This window comes from Coturnix japonica, chromosome Z (assembly GCF_054131305.1).
Source record: "Coturnix japonica strain WE chromosome Z, WE-NBRP24, whole genome shotgun sequence".
In the NCBI taxonomy this organism is placed as follows: Eukaryota; Metazoa; Chordata; class Aves; order Galliformes; family Phasianidae; genus Coturnix; species Coturnix japonica.
This window is the reverse complement of record NC_140702.1, coordinates 26720786-26733211: the sequence shown is the minus strand read 5'-3', so window position 1 is coordinate 26733211 and position 12426 is coordinate 26720786. Positions and strand designations below refer to the sequence as shown.

The 12426-nt window shown below is 41.1% G+C and overlaps 1 protein-coding gene across 7 annotated transcripts in view; it reads right to left on the bottom strand.

The window, feature by feature from the left end:
• The window catches only part of APC (APC regulator of Wnt signaling pathway), an 87410-nt gene that overhangs the window by 64257 nt on the left and 10727 nt on the right, over window positions 1-12426 (bottom strand). For 3 of the 7 annotated variants that reach the window (XM_015849415.2, XM_015849417.2, XM_085528360.1), the window contains exon 1: window positions 1274-1430. The exons of the other annotated variants lie outside the window; for them this stretch is intronic. The gene's annotated coding sequence lies outside the window, so the exon portion shown is untranslated. Of the gene's footprint in view, window positions 1-1273; window positions 1431-12426 lie in introns of those variants that run through there. 7 annotated transcript variants of the gene reach the window in all.

Below are 12426 nucleotides of genomic sequence, written 5' to 3'. Positions count from 1 at the left end.
AGTGTATTAAAATTTAACATAATACATATCTTACTGACAGGAAGGAAAACCATGATTCTGAAAGTAGATTGTGCTCTAGGTAGAGAATGTCTTAAGAGAATATTTTCATAAGAAAAAGTTAGCATTTGTCATCATCAAACCATTTTTTGTGCTTCATTTAATTGAACTAAGAATGCTGCAAAACTAAGTTACTTGGAGACACCTTAAACACACAGAAGAGCCTGGTTGCAGGAAACTAATTTCAGTGTGTATGCTTATATGTATTTTCAAAGAGCCCTAATTCTGATGAACTACATGGAAATCTTCTAACTGCATTAGCAATAAGAGAAAAAAGGAACTAAGTAATAGGAACAAGACTAAAAATAATAGTAGAAAAAATGCCAAGAAAGGCTTTCAACAGAACAAACATCACATGCAGGAAGAGTATTTGAAAAACAAGATTAATCGATATTGTACTATTTGTATACGTACACAAATACACTGACAATAGACATACACAAGCTCAGAAGCTGTATGTTTCCTGCTATGCCTTAAAAAGGCATCCATCAGTGTATGACTATCCAGATCGAGCGAGTCAAAATGGGCTGTGCTGATCCCTTGAAGAACATTCTGTCAAATGAAGGATGCTCCTTACAGCCGATTGCCAGGAGTCCTACGTGTAGGTCACGAGAAAGGATATTCAATCTTCATTATGACAATAAATACGATAAAATAATTTGGCCGCATTCGCATCCTCTAAGAACCATCACGGATTTCTGCAAAAGGAGCGTTCTGCTGGCAGTGACCTAATTACCGGAATAAAAGCTGCACCTCTGACAAAGAGAAAGAAAGGACTCACTGCTTCATACATTATTTATTAAGATTTCCCTCGGCATTCGGGTTAAATCTCGGACCCAAGCATCTCTTTGTGATGTTAAACCAACGTGCAAGAAGTCAGCGGCTCCTGGCTCCCCGCGGCTCGGCTCCCCGTGCAGCCTCCACTCGGCACCGACAAAGCGGGGCCGCAATCGCCGCCCCCCGGCGGGAGCCACCCCGAGGCCTCTCGGCGGAGCGCAGCGGCTTTGTGCCGGTGGCGGGGCCGGCCCGGCTGCCAGCCGCCCGTCTCCTCGGATGCCGCCCGTCCCCCTTTCCTGCGGCACCGGCCCTTTTCTCCCTGCCCTGTTTTTCTCGCCACAAAAGCCGCGTTCTCCTCCCCGCCCGCCGCCTCCACCGCCTTGTCACCGCCGCGGAGAGGCACAGCCCGGAGCCGCCCGGCACTGCCGCCCGCACTTACCCCATGGCCGCGGCCGCCGCGCCTCCATCCCGCCGCCCGCTCCCGGCCCGGCCCGGCCGCCCCGCTCCGCCCGCGCCCAGCTGCTGCGCCAGCGCCGCGGCCGCTACGGCCCCGCCGGTCACGTGCTGCCCGGCGCGGCGGCGCGGCCAATGGCGGGGAGCGCTCCGAGGATGTGCCCGCCCCGCCCGCCGCCTCCGCGGGGAACAGCTGCGACCCGCCCCGACCGCCGCCCAACGCCGCCAGCAGGGCCGGGCCGCGGGGAGCGGGGCGGACGGGGCGGCCTCTACGGATCCACGGCAAGGGCACCTTCCCGCAGCGGGCCCGGCCCCGCCGCAGCGCTGCGTAACGCCGCTTTTGTTAGCGCCGCAACGCAGTGCCGGGCGGACGCACGCCGCGCTCGGCTGCAGATGCGCCGCTCGCCGCAGGCAGCACGCAGGAAGGAAGGCAGACTCTGCGGCCACCGCTGGCCCTTCTCCCAGCACAGGGCACTGCACGGCCCGCACTGCTGCTCAGCACACCGACCGCTCCACTCACGTAGCGCCGCACTCGTACCGCAGCCGGAGCCAACGCACCGGCGCGTACAGAGCCGCTCGATGTAGGGCACCGCACGCACAGCTGCTACGGCTGCCTCCGATCTGTGTGTGATGCCGTGAAATACCATTTTAATATGCGTTTCTGGTACGGTGCAGTCCCAGCCCCATAATTGACCAGCAGACTAAATATGCACACACTTAACTTGTAGTTAACTTAACTACAAGAACCAAGTCAGTGATAAATGCTCGGGAAAACATAAAATAAAAAAAAACCACATAAGATAACCAAACGACTTGTGAAACGATGTTAGAACTTACTTCCAGAACTGATCTCCCTCCCAAGAGAAGAACGTAAAGGACTGATGAAGACAAAAGCCCTGCCCAACTGCAGAGGCAGCAGTGACTCTGCCAAACCTCAGGTCTTTGAATTCATAGTCCTTCACTTCCTTTACACAGATAACAGGTAATAAAAACGATGCTCGTTTAAGAAAATGCAGCTCAATGTAGAAGACTGCTTTGTGGGGAAAAAATGCATTAAAGCCTTTTAATCCTCTAGTAGATGTGTTTTCAAGTAAACCCATCAGCAGCACGCTCCAACTTCACAACAAACAGCACCTAACACATCACACTGGGAAAAGTGCAACTGTTTCTTAACAGGAGACGATGCCCTTCTTCCCTGTGGCATCCCACGTAAATTATGGGGTTCTTTATTTATGCAAGTGGACGCAGGAGTAGATTAGCTCATCAGAAACATGCATTCTCATACGCCTGAGGAAACTTCGTTCTTGTAACTTCTTTTATTTGTATGAAAGCAGCAGGCTTATGACACCTCACGGTTGGGACCGTGCAAAATAAAGCACTAAATTCCTGTGTATGAATGTAAGCAGTTGCACCACATACTTAAACCGCAACTTCCACTTCAGCTGTTTCTTCCTGGCTTATTTTTCCAGTGATAGAAGACAATAGTCCGCTCTCAAGAAAGGTGCTCTCTACCAGGTAACCTTCAGGACATATAACAATATAACATTATCTCATGTGCTGGTTTCAACATGGCATCACACAAAATCCTCTGACTTCATCAGCGTGATTAACTACAGAGATTCTGACAGGTGATAAAGCATTGTAAACAAAGTTAACAGCACAACATCCAAAGGAGTTTCAGACTACGTGATTTTTTTTGTTACCATTGCTATAAACCTTCAATTAATTACAGCAATGTCTGACATCCTGGTTTTTGATCTTCTGATCAGTTTCTCCTTATACTTGGATATACTAGAGACTGAGTTAGCAATTCCTCAGCTGTAACAAATTATCAAATCACTGGTAACAGGTCTCAAGCCTATAACCCAGAGAGGCATTAGACCTAAAGCCAACTTACCACGATATACGTACCTCAGTTCTTCTTCAGAAAAGCCAAAAATGCTCCCAGTTGTTATTGTGTGTCTTTCTCTACACTAAAATCACTTAGGTCAGAGTGAGCATTACACTTCAATGTACACATCTCAACACTCATCAGTGGACAAGATGTTGCAATATAAGAAACAACTCACATACCAACAAGGTTCATCAAGAAATGCCTTTAAATCATGTCTGTAAATTTCAATCATGTTGCAGTTTATAACTAATCTCAATGTGCAAGTGCCAGAGAATAAATAGTTCTCAATGCTTTCATGTAAAATGCATACTGCAACCTAAAAACTAAGTTTGAGAAGTGGTAAGTGGTTTTCACTGCTTCTTTCTAGGGTCCATAATTTGAATACTGAAGATGAAATGCTACATAATGGAACACATCCACACAGTACACACATCATACTGCACTTTCTGCAGCTCTGAAAAACTCATGATTCTTGGTCTGTGAAAAGATTCCTGTTCATCCTGGTGCTGGTTAGTCTGGTACTCCTCTGTCACCCAAGTCTGATTGCACCCCGTGCTGAAGAGAAATGTCAGATTCACTGCTCAGCATGAAGTCCTATATTTATTCATGGGAGAAGTAGAGCTTAAGCAGAAGCCCAGATTCTCTAATAGATTCTGCCAACATGACAGCTGAGCAGGAGACAAAGCCTTCCCTTCCTTCCTCACAATGATGTCTATTCTATTCTGATTCGTTTGAAAATGGCATCTTATAATTTACTTCCTGTGTACTTGACTCTGATACAAAATCCAATATTAAATGAAATTCAGCTTAGTATACAGCAATAATAATCTTCCTCATACTGTATACTGCAGTTGTGCAGAAAACCAATATGCAACTAAACTAGTAAATGGACCCCATTCCATTTCAAAACTGATTTTTAATGTACGGTATTGGCACCTAACAGAACAGACACCAATAAAACAGCATTTGATTAGAAAAGTAAGGTTCCCAGAGAAAAAAAACAAAAGCTCTGAAAAAAATTATGCAGGGGAAAGTCTTGCAAATCCAAATGCACTACGAGGCATAAAGAACACATTGGTTTTCTCATTCTCTTGAAGATACCAGCGCCTGAAACCAAGACACATCAAGTGATACATGCTCAGTATAACTTCAAAGCCAATAAAAAGAACAAAATCTCTGCACTGGAAGCTATTAAATCCCAGAGACATGAAGTTTTAGTGTCAAAAAATCATCAGCCCCGTTTCACCAGCTTAGAGTGCAATTCTTCATATTATTTTGAACTGGATCCCTGCGCTGCACCTAGAACAGCAAACAGCCAGGCAGGAGCTGAGCTCCAGAAGACCAATAAGCAATCTTTTCATAAAATACTTGATACATCTGTACACTGCTTTCAAATTCACCACACGTGTATAAATCCAATTTGAGACCAAAAATAATTTTAGCCATAAACTCAAACATTTTTTTTAAACATCCTTACTTGTCACCCAAATCTACTACCTGACACCAAACAGAAGCTCTCAGCAGTCTGAGACCCACATGCTTCTGAAAACATAAAAGACATTCTCCCAAACATACACTTGCTTCATAAAAATCAAGACTATTATAACAGAAAATGCAGTAAGTCTTCTGGATTTAGACAGTTTAACTATAACTAGTCCTGTGTCTTTACAACCTCCCTCTTTCTAGCATACCCTCTTCCCTAGAAGCTTTCCACTATTTCATATATTTAAAGCAATCGTTATCTCATTTTTATTGATATCTCATGCACAGCACTACTTGAGAGTCTGAGCACAGCGAGCAGGTGGGATAATGAGCTAAACTCTCCCTGTTGCTAGGCACTGTGGTTATTACTCACAAATGTGAAACGCAGCCTCACCAGTTTGAGATATCATCTTCAGAACTTCATTACTTATGGAAGTTTTACACACCAACTTAGATCAGTTTGCAACCCTTAGAAAGACAGTATAAGCAGACTTTATTAATAAAATACACTGAAAACACTTTACATCTGTTTAACATATTCAAATTTCACCTTAATACAGAACTTGATAAACTGTTATAGCAGCTGCTATAACCAAAGATCGCTTCTTTTATCTGCAGTTTAAAAACCACTGAAGCAGAACATGCTCTCTGCTTTTCACTGCTTGGAAACTGTGAAGGTGTTTTCACTTCTCACTGCTACACTAAAACTGAGCATTGTTCCTTGTGAGCTTTGTCCTTATCACATGACTAAGACCAGGAATGGTTCCTATATACACACAATTCTGATCCCCTCTCCTCTACCAATGTTATTTCTTGATGGTGTAGTGCTATCTTCCTACTTAGTCCATCAAGTTTCTTTGAGAAACACTGTATGCTATTTCCCCATACAAATGGTTTCTATATATCTGAAGAAAAAGGTTTCATAAGGATCAAGAAACTGTAGTACCATCTTTCTCATTAACATGCAGAAAAGAATGGAGAGAAAACCCTCTGTTCCTAATGTATCATTACCATTCAAACCATGAGCACTCAACTTTTCCGACACTGGTCCTACAGAAACAGGCACAAAACTTCTGACCTGAATATGGAGAATTAGACAGTAAGCTGCTCTTGTAAGATTTTGTTATGCTAATGTACTAAAATTTCACTTCTGATTTTCAATAGTTCCTGAGCTTGAGAAGATTCTTTCATAAAGATCTGTCTTGCACAAGGTTATTTAACAACCAGAATGTCATATAACGTAGCATAAGTGGAATGAGAAAAGTAGAGAAATTTATTCCTCCTAATAATCTCATAAATAAGTGAGATTCACAGAAAGCTATCACCTATTCCTAAAATCCATTACTAGGTAATGCTCTCTATTGTTTGCCAGTTCCTCAATTTGGAAATACTGTGCTCTGGAGACATTTCCCACTCATACTTTCTTCCTTCTCAGTAATTCCATCTGCATGAAGGTTTCTTGTTGAAAATTAAAAAATAAACAAACAAGAAAACCCACCAAAAAAAACAAAAAACAGCTTTAAGGAGAAATACTGCTTCATTTTGCCCATGAGTTAGATCCAGTAAGGTGTTTAGATCAATCTGTGATATTACAGTTTAAAGCACAGATACAGGTTGGGCAGAGGCTGGCTTAAAAACAGCCCTGAGAAGGATATGGGTTGTGAGTTGATGAGTCAATGTGAGCTGGCAATGTGCACTTGTAGACCAGAGGGCAAACACATCCTGGGTTGCATCAAGAGAAGTGTGACCAGCAGGTGAAAGGAGGTGATTCTGCCCCTCTACTCTGTTCTCATGAGACCCCACCTGGACTATTGCATTCAGTACTGGAAACCACAACACAAGAAGGACACTGAGGTGTTGGAGCAGGGCCAGCATAGGGGGGCAGAAAGATGATCAGAGAGCTGGAACACCTGCCTTACAAGGACAGGCTGAGAAAGGTGGAGCTCTCCTCAGAAGAGAAGGTTCTGGGGGTCATTATAGAGGCCTTCTGTACCCGAAGGTGATTACTCAGATGCTCTAAACATAGTACAGGAACAATAATGGAAGAGGTCTGTATAGCAAATAATAATACAAGCAAACTTGACCGTAAACAGACACATTCCTCTACCTGAGGTGTAAAAGGTGTATTAAAAAGTGTGGCCAGCAGGACAAGGGAGGCAATCCTCCCTCTCTACTCCACCCTGATGAGGCAACATTTAGAACATTATGTCCAGCCCTGGGCTCCCCAGTTCAGACAAGACAGGCATCTCCTAGAAGGACTGCAGCAGAGGACAACAAAGATGATAAAGGGCCTGGAATACACCCTGTGAGAGGAAAGGCAGAGTAACTTGGGTATGCTCAGCCTTAGAAAAAGATGACTGACAAGGGATCTGACAAATGTTTATAAACATCTAAAGGGATGTGGGAAGCAAACAGATGAGGCCAGGCTCCTCTCAGTGGCCTAAAAGTTGAATGTAAGTACCACCATGCTAACATGTGGAAGAATTACTTTAGAGAAAGGCTTACGGAGTCGGAATACATCGCCTAGAGAAGTTGTGGAGTCACCTTCTACAGAAATATACACAACCCTTCTGGATGTCGACCTCTGCAACATACTGTAGGGCACCCTGCTTTAGCAAGGGGGTTTGACTCTAATCTCCTGAGGTCTCTTACAACCCCAATGATTCCATGATAAGGAACCCCCATCAGGCTTTGTGTTTCATTTACTATGGTTTCCTCACCTTCTAATTAAGAATGCCACAGTATCCCTGTATTACATTTCTTCTGCTGCAGCTCTTTTCAAGTACGTAAAGTAGCTTACTGTATTTGTATTGTAATTACCACTTTTTATTCCAGCCACGCCTTGAGGTTTTTTCTTTCTTAGCAAGATGCAAGTTACCTTCCCAGCCTTCCCTCTATGTTTTTAGGCTCTTTCAACAGAAAGAAAGCACAGCATTCACGAGATCTCACTTCTAATAGACCTTAGAGTACAAATCTTTGCCAGATTTTTTCTGTTCAAATATCAACAAAATGAGCTGTGTAACCTGGGCCTCAACTCAAAGACACCAGTAAAAAGTCAGATCAACACTCATCTCTTCCTCAGATGAAAGGCAACTCAGATGCTCAACACATATCTATAACACCTTCTCAAACATACTGCAGATACCTTCATTTTACTTAACACTAATAACCTGCATTATTTTACAAACATTTTTGTATAAGTGCAAATGCAGCAGTCCTTTACAAAGAGCTGTGTCAGCAACATAAAAGAAATGCAACAAATAAAAACTGATGGTGCTTATTCAGTTCACTAAAAGGGTGGACTCTCGCAAAAATTTGGAGAAGACTGAAAGGTTTCTTGGTTTTCAGGTGTATTTTTTTTCCCCCACTAGCTGCAAGCCAGGAAATTATCATTTGTAATATGTTCAGAAAGTCCATATCACTTAGAAAAACATGAGTTGACTTTCAAGTTTGGTTTATTCTACGTCAACGATTTATGTACATGCCCATCTTCTCATTCCAAATCCTCAGAAAGCTGAAGATTTACTCAATTTCTGGAGCATCTGTAGTGCTGAATATATTCCATAAGGGAGTCCACATCTAGCATACCTCGAGGATTCCCTAGAGAAAATGTTTCACGATAAAATCTCTTCCCTAGCAGACATCCATTTTATTTCTTCTTTCTTCCCTAACTGGTCTCTAGAGCAGAAAAGGATTAAACATTTACAGAAAGATCAAGAATTTTGTATTTCCCCTTGTTTCACAGAGAGTGTCAGGCTGTGGGTCCGTCTTGACTTCACTACAGTGACCTTATGTGAACATAACATCTTAGCATGCTCTGCTCTTAGCTGTAGCTCAGCTTTTGATTGTTACATTCTTACCCATGGCTGCACAGTCACCAGCTGCTCAGTAACAGATTCAAAGTCAGACCCTGTAGATAAAACTGAGTACACGCACAGAACAGCTACAGTGGCTGGAATTACATGACAGAGCAACATTTTTTACATCTAGCATTAGCCATAAGAAGATGGCATTCACATCTGCAAATGACAAATAGATGAATACATTTGCAAATGTATAATCAGAATCAGTTCCTAAGTATACTGAGGTTGACACGAGGTCACTACAAGGAGCACAGTGCTACATGGTTATTTGAGCTTCATAGGTAACCTGTGAGCATCCCCAAACTTCACACCACTCTGACAAATGGAAGCTCTGTCATGGCTGTTGGAATATTTACTTTCTTCTTCTCAGTCATCTTTTTCAGTCTCTCCTATGTTTGGTTTGAACCAGATGTTCTTAATGCAAGAGTTGATTTCTTGTAAGCACTCTGACATTTCAGCAGTAATAAATCAGTTAAAAATCTATTTAGCTGAAGGCCATCAACCTGCGCTATACCCAGGACATTGAAAAGGAGAAAAGGTCAACTTTTGTGGAATCCTCTAAGCAAAGACTTTTTACAAAGAGGTACACTAACCATCATTTTCCATGTTTGCAGACAAAAAAGTTTTAGCTATTAACTTCACCATAGGCATCTACAGGAAAAATTCTTAAAGACTCCTGTATCAAGAAAATACTGTGACAAAGTCTAGAAACACCACAGAGATCTTCCTCAGTCATAGCTCTTAATTACAATCTTTTAAAGCTCTTACATTTGAGCCCCAGAGGCTCTTCACTGACAACTATGTATTAAAAAAAAAATAAATCTAAAAACTGTCCACTCCAAAATAAATTGTTGACAACAAATCTGAGGATACATACATCTTTCTTTAAATAAATGAATAAATAAATAAAACCCATGCTTTAGTATACAACAGAAAGTAACAACTTTCAACTCACAACAGGACCACAGGATGGCTTAATCTTATAGGTAAGATTTAGTTTATGGTTTACAGAGCGCAACTTAATCAATTAGCAACAAAAACGTTTTCAATATACAAAAATAAACAGCTGTCACAGAAGTTTAAAGAGATCCAGTAGCCAGAAGTCAGGCAAACTGGAACTGAATTTTCTAATATCCGTGTAATAAATAAAATCACAGAAGCTCAGTAGGAGCCAAAAAATAAATACTTTGTTTCATCCTTAATTCCACAAGGTGAAACAAGACATTCATTTAAGAAATGCTGCTTTTCAGTGTACAGTATCTCTCATATAGAGGTCATACTGAACAGTACAGACTCATGGTGGGCTTTAAATGCACAACTGATTTAGTCCCTCAAGAACGTAATTCCATGCAATGTGTATACAATCAATGTGTTGCAATAATTACAGCCAAGTCTTACAGTACAGATTTAGCTGTCAAAGTCTGGAAAGGGAGTCCATTTTCTTTTTTTTTTTTTCCCTTAGGACCTTCATCACTGGCTAAATTATACAGAGATAAGGCTCTTGGGAAGCAGCACTCCTCCAGAATGGACATGATCTTATGTACTGCAAAGCATCCCAGAGGCACCTGGGCAGCGCAAAGTTTTCTTGCTCACACCCACATAAATTGAGACTTAATTAAGACTTATGTGAGATTTTTGGTTTGTTTTTTTTTGTTTGTTTTTTTTGGAATGTTACTCTCTTCAGCTTATTTATTACATTAAGAAAAGCTTCCTTGGATAACTTGAGTTTCAGTCCCTTAGGGAACGGGTTGTGACACAATCCTTTAGGCACTGGCGGCACACTAAGCATCTTTTTCTTGTGCATAGCTTAGTGGATGTTTTTAAAACTGAAATCCACCACTTCATTTCAAAATGAGAGTTTATGGTGCTGGTGCATACAAGAGGGGACACTGTGGGTTGTTCTGTTTATCTTTTAGAGTTCAAGTCTTTATTTCTGTAACACCAGTGAGGTTGAAAAACACATTTTTCAATCCCATATTCCGGGGGATTTTTTTAACGTAATACCCAAGAAGTCTAAAATCTTAGGACACTTTCTCCTTATAACAAAGGTTTAGCTCATTGAACAGTCAGAAAGGAACAAAAATTCAAGGTGGGATGCATGACTCAGTCTATTCAAATTCTGTCAATTCAGACAGACTACTCCATCCTGTACGTGATCCAGTTCAGTAGAAAAAAAACCCACAAAATTGAAATACTCATTAAACCTCTGGGCATACTGCTTCCAGAAGCAAGATTTATACATGCAACAGTAATGCTAAATGAGCTGTAATTTTACAACTCACAAAAAGCTAGCTTTTCTATAGCCCACTCTTCATCTTGTTAATCAATATGCTACTTCAAAAGAGAAGGAAAAAAAAGGAAAACAGCAATCAACGCAGACTCTATTAAACATTTACTGTTACCCAAGTTATTTCATAAGTATTCTGGGGGGGGGGGGAGGGGAGAATAAAAAAAAAAAAATCAAGGGAAGAAGAAAAGAGCTGATGAGTATGCCTGAGTGCACATTTGAATGCTTCCCTTCTCCAGCCTGGACCCAGTACCACCAGTTACTCAGTTTAGGCGATCAAGATAATGGAACTGCATGTGCATTAAATCTTAGAACCACAAAATGCAATTTCAAAACTGAAGTGTATAATATTACAACTCTTGAAAGTCTCAGGCTAAAGTACCATATTGACTACAGCTCCATTTTCTATTTCAGATTCCAAACTCTATCAATATGTAAAGGAAAAGCTTTAAACACAACTACATTTAGAGAAGCACTCTCTATTGCTATGTGTACTAAAAGAACACTTCCCATTTTTTCCCCTAGCATATGTTCCCAGTACTTTGATCTTGAATAAAGGAAAAGTGTCTTCAAAGATTCCAAAGAAAGCTAAAACATTAACCTCAAACAGCTGAGATTCAAGGAAAACCACAATCAATAATTAGAACTTCCTCCTCAAAATGGTTTGCGAAGTTAACTTATACAGAATAGTTATCAAAGAGTAATAACTGTTCTAACACAGAATCCTCAACTAGAATTTATATTATTTCAATATAAGAAGTCAAATCAGTTCACTTTAAATTCAACTCATTATGAGTATTCCTGATTGAAGTTCAGTAACCATAAGATGTGTTATTTTACAAAAGTAGAAATTTCAAATGAAACATTACCATGGCGAATTTTGCACTGAGATCACAAGAATTTTAATCACTTTCCAATAGAATGGAAGGGGTTTATTTCTCAAGCTAATTACTCCAGGGAGCAGAACAAAGAAATCTTCACAGCAGATATTTGTTCTGACAAGGATGACATATCAGGAAAAATTGGATGTCATTGAAAAAAATCTCTTCTGTCACATGAAGAGTCCTTCTGCACTAACAGAACCGTCAGGAACTGAAATTTTCTTAAGACTATAGATGAACTGTGCCTCTTTCTCGCTTCCTACTTCTTTGACTTCCCTGAATTTTTTACTTCATCTTGTGTCCAAACGTGTCATAAAAAAAAAAAAAAAAAAGTAGTGTAGCATTCATTGTATGATACTTATTCATCATGTGAGCAAACATGCAAGTGATTAAAGTCACCTGGATGAATGATGTGATTGGAATGCCCAGACAAGCACTCACTATACAGAAGGTAACACCTACACTTCAGTCACAGACTAAAGCATGACTACAACTATCAAGTTTAAGCACTTCCACAAAAGGCTGTACAGTATGAGTTCACTAAAAGACAAGTGAGCTACAAATGCAACGGCTTTCAAGTCTACCTCTGGCAGATACTGTCATGTACTTTAATTTACTTTGCATCTCCCAAAGAGAGAATGTTTCCATGAAGCACACTGTTAGCATTTGCCAAACTTACTTGTCAGCTTATACAGCTGAAGTCTAATGGCTGCGAGTAATGTTATTGCTTCA